This window comes from Penaeus japonicus, unplaced genomic scaffold (assembly GCF_977035675.1).
Source record: "Penaeus japonicus unplaced genomic scaffold, GWHDUDI00000001_assembly GWHDUDI00000017, whole genome shotgun sequence".
NCBI lineage: Eukaryota > Metazoa > Arthropoda > Malacostraca > Decapoda > Penaeidae > Penaeus > Penaeus japonicus.
The window spans coordinates 19,422,472-19,429,971 of record NW_028234419.1 but is presented as its reverse complement, the minus strand read 5'-3'; the positions used below and the strand labels follow the sequence as shown (position 1 = coordinate 19,429,971).

The 7,500-nt window shown below is 53.6% G+C and overlaps 1 protein-coding gene across 1 annotated transcript in view; it reads right to left on the bottom strand.

Annotated features, from left to right (window-relative positions):
• LOC122262292 (uncharacterized) overlaps nt 1-7,500 on the bottom strand; it is a 19,109-nt gene that overhangs the window by 11,066 nt on the left and 543 nt on the right. The window lies entirely within an intron of this gene.

The following is a 7,500-nucleotide window of genomic DNA, read 5'->3' as shown; positions in this document are numbered from 1 at the left end:
TAGCGCGCAATGAGTGGGATGTTGGCTGTCAGGGTGTCGGTCTATGTCGGGTGTGGCGCCCCCTGTGGGTGTGTTGTGGGTGTGTCTGGGGGTGTGCCTGTGGGTGTGCCACCATCGTAGGTGTTGTGGCTGTGGTGTGCTGTGTGTTTTGTGTCTGTGGGTACCGTGCCTGTAGCGGTGTGCCTGTGGGTAGGTGTCTGTGGGTGTTGCCTGTGGGGTGTTCCTGCTGTTGGGTGTGCCTCGCGAGGGATGTTATGATGTGTTTGTGAGTGTGTCTGTGGGGTGGTCTGATCTGGGTGTGCCTCGATGGGTGTGTCGCGTGGTAAACTGTGCCTGCATAGGGTGGTTCCTGTGGGTGTGTGTCTGTGGGTGTGCCTGTGGGTGTGCCTGTGGGTGTGCCTGTGGGTGTGCCTGTGGGTGTTCCTGTGGGTGTGCCTGTGGGTGTGTCTGTGGGTGTGTCTGTGGGTGTGCCTGTGGGTGTGCCTGTGGGTGTGTCTGTGGGTGTGCCTGTGGGTGTGTCTGTGGGTGTGCCTGTGGGTGTGCCTGTGGGTGTGCCTGTGGGTGTGCCTGTGGGTGTGCCTGTGGGTGTGCCTGTGGGTGTGTCTGTGGGTGTGCCTGTGGGTGTGCCTGTGGGTGTTCTGTGGGTGGGCCTGTGGATGGGCCTGTGGGTGTGTGTGTGTGTGTCTGTGGGTGTGCCTGTGGGCGGGCCTGAGGGTGTGTCTGTGGGTGTGTGTGTGCCTGTGGGTGTGTCTGTGGGTGTGTCTGTGGGTGTGTGTGTGGGTGTGCCTGTGGGTGTGTCTGTGGGTGTGCCTGTGGGTGTGTCTGTGGGTGTGTCTGTGGGTGTGCCTGTGGGTGTGTCTGTGGGTGTGTCTGTGGGTGTGCCTGTGGGTGTGTCACATCTGTGGGTTGTCTTGCCTCGTGGGTGTTGTGTCTAGTGGGTGGTGAGTGGGGGTGTGTCTGTGGGTGTGTCTGTAGGTGTGCCTGTGGGTGTGCCTGTAGGTGTGCCTGTGGGTATGTCTGTGGGTGTGCCTGTGGGTGTGTCTGTGGGTGTGCCTGTGGGGGTGGGGGTGTGTGTGTCTGTGGGTGTGTCTATGGGTGTGTCTGTGGGTGTGCCTGTGGGTGTAGCTGTGTGTATGTATGATGTATATATAGATTAATAAACCTATTTAAAAAAGTCTCTTATGAAAACCTCCACAGAGAAAAAAAAACAACGGCTCTCTGGAGGAAACAACAGAAAGACAAGAAGACGCACCAGACTGAAAGTAGCATATTTATCAGGAGGAGCAGAGACAGCAACAGACAACAGGAGACCCTTTTACTCAATGCAACTAACGGAGACACAAGCTCCGTTAACTCATGCTGTGTGATTGGGAACGAAGAAGGAAAACGCAATGAAAGAGGTTGCAAATGTTGCGAATGTAAAGCAAAAATGATTAATAAGAATCTGCAACTTCACATAGCAAGAGGTGACGCAAATAGATATTTTAATCTCATCTAAAATTACACCAAATTCTGGTGATGATTTGATAGGATCGCCAATTACATCTCTTCATTTGCGTTCCTCTTTCAGTGCCTCAATGAAGGGTTCCAATTAGGGCTTTTAAAAGGGAGCCTTTTCGTCCATGACTGTGCCTGAGGAATGAATTTAAATAAATACAAGAGAAAAAGGGAAGAATGTGAAACCGAAGACCCTTCCAAAATAATAGTGGCTCTCAAAATAATTTTGGATTATATTTACTATATTATTGTAAATCTGGTTGTATTTGTATGAATAATTTGTATAGATATGGTTGTGTGATCCCCCGCATGTAATGGTTCCTACATATTAATGCGTATATGGTCACTCGGTGAACATATTGCTTAAAATGTGAGAGAGGGAGAGAGGGAGAGAGGGAGAGAGGGAGAGAGAGAGAGAGAGAGAGAGAGAGAGAGAGAGAGAGAGAGAGAGAGAGAGAGAGAGAGAGAGATAATGGAGGAGACGCGATCACCATGCCGCTAGAGAAGACTCGTAGGAGAGAGAGTAGAGAGAGAGAGAGAGAGAGAGGTAGAGAGAGAGGGAGGGAGAGAGTGAGAGAGTGAAAGGAGGGCAGAGAGAGGGGGATGGAGAGAGTGAGGTGTGAGGGAGAGAGAGAACGAAGAGTGAGAGAGAGAGTAGAGAGATGTGAGTAGGAGATGAGAGAGGGTGTACCGAGTGTATGAATTTAAATAATATTGCAAAGTATATCGTTTCAATTCTTAATGATGATGAATGCAAATACTGCCCCTTGATCTATAATATTTCCCATTATATATTTCAATTCCCCCATCCCCCTGCTATTAAAACCAGCGAAGCAAGATTACCAAGTAAATAAAGGCTTTAATTTTCGAAAGCTTTATGCTAGAATATTATATGTAATATATTACAGAATTAATTATAATTAACCGGCGGCGACCTGATTGATATTACTTTTACTTCTCAGATTGAGGATAAAAATTGAGGGTGAGTTTATTTTATAAAATCTAATTCAACTGATATATTTTCAGAACTTATTCAGAAATTAAAAAGACTGAATGGAGTGAAAGTGAGAGAGAGGGTACAGCGGGAGTGGGAGAGGGAGTGGGAGAGGGAAAGAAGAAGGTGAGAGGAAGAGAGGGAGGGAGAAGGTGAGCAGAGAATAGAGGGACGGAAGAAGTGCGAGGAAGTCGAGGAGGGAAGAAGGTGAAGAGGAAGAGAGGAGGAGAAGGTAGAGACGGACCGAGAGGGAGGGAGACAGGTGAGACAGGAAGCGAGGGAGGGCAGAAGGTGAGAGCCATAAGTGAGGCGAAGACGGAGAAGTGTGAGAGGAAGAGAGGGAGGGAGAAGGTGAGAGGAAGAGAGGGAGGGAGAAGGTGAGAGGAGGAGAGGGAGGGAGAAGGGGAGAGGAAAAGAGAGGAGAGGGAAAGAGAGGGTGAGAGGAGAGAGAAGAGGGAGGGAGAAGGGGAGAGGAAGAGAGGGAGGGTGAGAGGAAGAGAGGGAGGGTGAGAGGAAGAGAGGGAGGGTGAGAGGAAGAGAGGGAGGGTGAGAGGAAGAGAGGGAGGGTGAGAGGAAGAGAGGGAGGGTGAGAGGAAGAGAGGGAGGGTGAGAGGAAGAGAGGGAGGGAGAGAGTGAGAGGAAAGAGGGAGTGAGAAGGTGAGAGGAGAGAAGAGGGAGGGAGAAGGTGAGAGGAAGAGAGGGAGGGAGAAGGTGAGAGGAAGAGAGGGAGGGAGAAGGTGAGAGGAAGAGAGGGAGGGAGAAGGTGAGAGGAAGAGAGGGAGGGAGAAGGTGAGAGGAAGAGAGGGAGGGAGAAGGTGAGAGGAAGAGAGGGAGGGAGAAGGTGAGAGGAGGGGAGGGGGGGCGGAGGTGAGAGGACAGCGGGGAAGGAAGGTGAGAGGAAGAGAGGGAGGGAGAAGGTGAGAGGAAGAGAGGGAGGGAGAAGGTGAGAGGAAGAGAGGGAGGGAGAAGGTGAGAGGAAGAGAGGGAGGGAGAAGGTGAGAGGAAGAGAGGGAGGGAGAAGGTGAGAGGAAGAGAGGGAGGGAGAAGGTGAGAGGAAGAGAGGGAGGGAGAAGGTGAGAGGAAGAGAGGGAGGGAGAAGGTGAGAGGAAGAGAGGGAGGGAGAAGGTGAGAGGAAGAGAGGGAGGGAGAAGGGGAGAGGAAGAGAGGGAGGGAGAAGGTGAGAGGAAGAGAGGGAGGGAGAAGGTGAGAGGAAGAGAGGGAGGGAGAAGGTGAGAGGAAGAGAGGGAGGGAGATATAGTGCTCGCAGCGCAACAGAGAGGGACAGGCGCTAGAAGGTGAGTCCGAGAGAACTAAAGCTGAGGGAGGGAGAAGGTGAGAGGAAGAGAGGGAGGGAGAAGGTGAGAGGAAGAGAGGGAGGGAGAAGGTGAGAGGAAGAGAGGGAGGGAGAAGGTGAGAGGAAGAGAGGGAGGGAGAAGGTGAGAGGAAGAGAGGGAGGGAGAAGGTGAGAGGAAGAGAGGGAGGGAGAGGGGGAGAGGGAGAGAGGGAGGGAGAGGGGTGAGAGAAAGAGAGGGAGGGAGAGAGAGAGAGAAAGAGAGGGGGGAGAAGGTGAGAGGAAGATGTAGCGCGCAGGCGCACCACACAGAGAAGACAGTGTGAGTGGGGATGTTTTTTTGTGAGAGGAGAGAGGGAGGAGAAGGTGAGAGGAGAGGGAGGGAGAAGGTGAGAGGAAGAGTAGGGAGGGAGAAGGTGAGAGGAAGAGAGCGGGACGGGCAGAAGGTGAGTGGATGAGAGGGAGGGAGAAGGGGGAGAGGAAGAGAGGAGTGGAGAAGGTGCGAGGAGAGAGGGAAGGGAGAACTTGAGAAGGTCGAGAGGGAAGAATAGGGAGGGAGAAGGTGAGAGGAAGAGAGGGAGGGAGAAGGTGAGAGGAAGAGAGGGAGGGAGAAGGTGAGAGGAAGAGAGGGAGGGAGAAGGTGAGAGGAAGAGAGAAGAGGGAAGAATTAGAAGAGAGAGGAGAGGAGGATTGAAGGTGAGAGGAAGAGAGGAGGGGAGAAGATTGCGAGGAAGAGAGGAGGGAGAAGGTGAGAGGAAGAGAGGGAGGTTGAGAAGGAAGGTGAAGAGCAGGAGAAGAGGGGTCGGGAGATGTAGAGAGAGAGAAGGTTGAGATGGAAGAGGGGAGTGAGAAGGTGAGAGGAAGAAGAGGGGAGGGAGAACGGTGAGGAGGAAGAGAGGTTTTGGAAGAGGGAGAAGGTGAGAGGAGAGAGAGAGGGAAAAGGTGAGCGGAAGAGTGGAGAGGGAGAGAGGAGGGCGAAGGAAGAAGCGTGAGAGGAAGAGAGGGAGGGAGAAGGTGGAGAGGGAAGAGAGGGAGGGAGAAGAGAAGGTGAGAGTAACTAGTGAAGAGAGGGATGGAAGAGGTGAGAGGATGAGTAGGGAGGGGTAGGAAGGTGAGAGGAAATATTGAGAGGGGGGAAGAAAGGTGAGAGGAAGAGAGGGAGTGGAGAAGGTGAGAGGAATGAGAGGGAGGTGAATGGTTGACGAGGAACGGAGGAGGGAGGGAGAAGGTGAGAGTGAAGTGAGGAGGGAGAAGGTGAGAGGAGTGAGGGAGAAGATTGAGAGAGAGAGAGGGAGGGAGAAGATTGAGAGAGAGAGAGGGAGGGAGAAGATTGAGAGAGAGAGAGGGAGGGAGAAGATTGAGAGAAAGAGAGGGAGCGGACGAAGGGAGAGGAGGCCGGAAAGAGGGAGAGAGGTTGAGAGGAGAGAGGGAGGGAGAGATAAGGTGAGAGGAGATGACGAAGGAGGGGAGAAAGGTATGAAGAGGAAAGAACGCAGGCGACGGAGAACGTGAGAGGAAAGGAGGGGGAGCAATCAAGGTGCAGAGGCAGAGAGAGCGGCAGGGAAGCAAGAGGGAACGAGAGACGAGAGGGGCGGGCGAAGGTTGAGCGGAAGAGAGGGAGGGAGAAGTGAGAGGAGAGAAGAGCGGGAGGAGAAGGGGAGAGGAGAGAGAGGGAGGGAAGCAAGGTGAGAGAGAGGAGAGAGAGGGAGGAGGTTGCGCGGAAGATGGCAGAGACACGTGGGGAAGTTGCACGAGGACGTAGGAGGAGGGAGAGGGTGAGAGAGAGGAGAGGGGAGGAGAAGGTGAGAGAGAGAGGGAGGGAGAGGAGAGAGGAGAGAGAGGGTAGAGAGGAGAGAGGGAGAGAACGCGGTGGGAGAGAGGTGAAGAGAGAGAGAGGGAGAGAGGGAGGGAGAGAGCGATGGAGAGAGGGAGAGAGGAGAGAGGGCGGGAGAGAGGAGAGTGGCCCGAAGAGCGAGCGCAGAGAGAGACAGGGAGGGGCACAGCGCGAACGAGAGGAGAGGGAGAGGGAGGAGATTGAGAGAGAGAGGGGAAGGGGAGAGAGAGAGAGAAGGAGAGAGGGAGAGAAGAGATGGAGAGGAGGGAGAGGCAATTAGAGAGAGAGATGGGAGAGAGCGAGCATGGAGAGAGGGAGAGGAGAGACGAGTGCCATGGAGCTCAGCGCTAGACGAGGGAGCGGTAGAGACGAGATGGAGAAGAAGGGCCAAACACTCAAAAGGCGCCGGCGAGCCCAGGAAGAATCACACGGGCGCTGCATGGGTAGGCGAGGCTGGGGCATAGGGAGAGGGAGAGGAGAGAGATGGACGAGAGGAGAGAGAGAGGGGAGGAGGGGAGAGGGAGAGGAGAGGGAGAGGGAGGAGGATGGGAAGCAAGGGAGCACAACGAGGGAGAGGGAGAGGGAGAGGGAGAGGAAGAGGGAGAGGGAGCGGAGAGGGCCGTAGAGGAGAGAGGTGAGGGAGAAGGAGAGGGACGAGAGGGAGAGGATAGAGGGAGAAGGAGCACAGGATGCGAAGAGAGAAGGGAGAAGGGAGAGGAGAAGGAGACTCGCAGGAGAGGAGAAGGAGAAGGAGAAGGAGAAGGAAGAGAGGAGAAGGAGAAGGAGAAGGAGAAGGAGAAGGAGAGGAGAAGGAGAAGGAGAAGGAGAAGGAGAAGGAGAAGGAGAAGGAGAAGGAGAAGGAGAAGGAGAAGGAGAAGGAGAAGGAGAAGGAGAAGGAGAAGGAGAAGGAGAGAGAGAAGAAGGAGAAGGAGAAGGAGAAGGAGAAGGAGAAGGAGAAGGAGAAGGAGAAGAAGGAGAAGGAGAAGGAGAGGAAGAAGGAGATGGAGAAGGAGAGGGAGAATGAGAAGGAGAGGAAGGAGAAGGAGATGCAGAAGGAGAAGGAGAAGGAGAGGAAGAAGGAGAAGGAGAAGGAGAAGGAGAGGAAGAAGGAGAAGGAGAAGGAGGAGGAGGAGGAGAAGGAGAGAGAAGGGATAGGAGAAAGAAGGGAAGGAGAAGGAGAAGGAGAAGAGAAGGAGAAGGAGAAGGTGAAGGAGGAAGAGGAGAAGGAGAAGGAGAAGGTGAAGTAGGAAGAAGAAGAGGAGAAGGAGAAGGAGAAGGAGAAGGAGAAGGAGAAGGAGAAGGAGAAGGAGAAGGAGAAGGAGAAGGAGGAGGAGGAGGAGAAGGAGAAGGAGAAGGAGAAGGAGAAGGAGAAGGAGAAGGAGAAGGAGAAGGAGAAGGAGGAGAAGGAGAGGAAAAGGTAGAGGGAGAGGGAGAGGAAGAGGAAGAGGAAGAGGAAGAGGAAGAGGAAGAGGAAGAGGAAGAGGAAGAGGAAGAGGAAGAGGGAGAGGGAGAGGGAGAGGGAGAGGGAGAGGGAGAGGGAGAGGGAGAGGGAGAGGGAGAGGGAGAGGGAGAGGGAGAGGGAGAGGGAGAGGGAGAGGGAGAGGGAGAGGGAGAGAGGGAGAGGAAGAGGAAGAGGAAGAGGAAGAGGAAGAGGGAGAGAGGGGGAGAGAGAGGGAGAGAGAGGGAGAGTCCATATATATCTTACCTGGAAAACGTTTATCCAGAGGAGTGAGGGAATTAGAGGTGAACAATATATCTTTTTGACCTGCAAGTGACCCCATAATGAACTTTGCATATTCCAAGAAGAGGACACAGCAGGGCAGAACAGAAGAGAGAATTATAGAGACGTATTAGAAGAGTAGGAGGTATCAGGGGAGAAGTGTC